Here is a 1,110-nt window from a genome sequence, read left to right as displayed (position 1 = left end):
AAAAAATTATCCTGTTTCGAAAATAAAAAGAATCTCTATATAATTTCATGTGTAGATCAATAGCAAAAAATCAAACACATAAAAAGGGTGATGGCAGGTAGTGGTAAAAAATTCCAATATTTAACACCTTTTTATTTTTGTACTTTAAAATACATACTCAAGCATATAACTTACACATTTACTTGAGACTACTTACAAGTATTAATAATGTGTGCTTTTCTCTCCCCATAATTCAGTGGGAGGGCAGGGAAAGGTAAAGGAGATTTGGAATATCTGACTTGAACTTCAGGCATATAAATTAGTCTGTCTTTAGAAGATAATATAAGGTCATCTCTAGGGCAACCACTGAGAAAACTATTTTCAAAAATTCTAATGTCCCATTGGCAAGCCACAGTTATGGGGCCTAATGACAGCCCATATAAAGGCAGCGTATTCTTTCTGACAATTCATTTTCCTACAGACTACCCCCTCAAACCACCCAAGGTTGAATTTACAAGAATTTATCATCCAAATATCAACAGTAATGGCAGCATTTGTCTCAATAGTCTAAGATCACAGTGGTCTCCTGCTTTAACTATTTCTAAAGTTCTTCTATCTATTTGTTCACTGCTATGTAATCCAAACCCAGATGACCCCTAGTAACCAGAGCTCGCCAAGGATCTGTAAAACAGACAGAAATAAGTATGACAGAATATCTTGGGAATGGACTCAGAAGTATGCCATGTGATGCTACTTCAAAATAAGAATAACTGCTCTAGCTGGTTTTTATCGGTGGTTAGAGCGTCAGCTTGGAGGGGTGTGGGTTTGATTCCAGTCAAGGGCATGTAGGTCAGTTGCAGGCTCGATCCCCAGCCCAGTCAGGGTATATGCAGGAAGCAATCAGTTGATGTGTCTATCTCACATCAATATTTCTCTCTCTGTCTCTCTCTCCCTTCCATTCTCTATCTCTCTCAAAAAAAAAAAAATCCTCAAGTGAGGATAAATAAATAAGAATAGCCTGTATTATAGCTGGAATAAACTTTGAATTACTGTTCTTTTTCCTTTTTCTTTCCAGCTGTTCTCCTATCAGTCCTCACCTATTTAAAATTAATTTTTTTATCTCCCTCCATT

At 36.6% G+C, this 1,110-nt stretch overlaps 1 pseudogene; it reads left to right on the top strand.

The window, feature by feature from the left end:
• The first annotated feature begins 372 nt into the window (after positions 1–372).
• Positions 373–727, top strand: LOC132215156 (ubiquitin-conjugating enzyme E2 D3-like; annotated as a pseudogene).
• The last annotated feature ends 383 nt before the right edge of the window (positions 728–1,110 follow it).

This window comes from Myotis daubentonii, chromosome 14, assembly GCF_963259705.1.
Source record: "Myotis daubentonii chromosome 14, mMyoDau2.1, whole genome shotgun sequence".
Classification (NCBI taxonomy): Eukaryota; Metazoa; Chordata; class Mammalia; order Chiroptera; family Vespertilionidae; genus Myotis; species Myotis daubentonii.
Note: the sequence above shows the minus strand (reverse complement) of the source record. Positions and strands in the feature narration are given on the sequence as shown.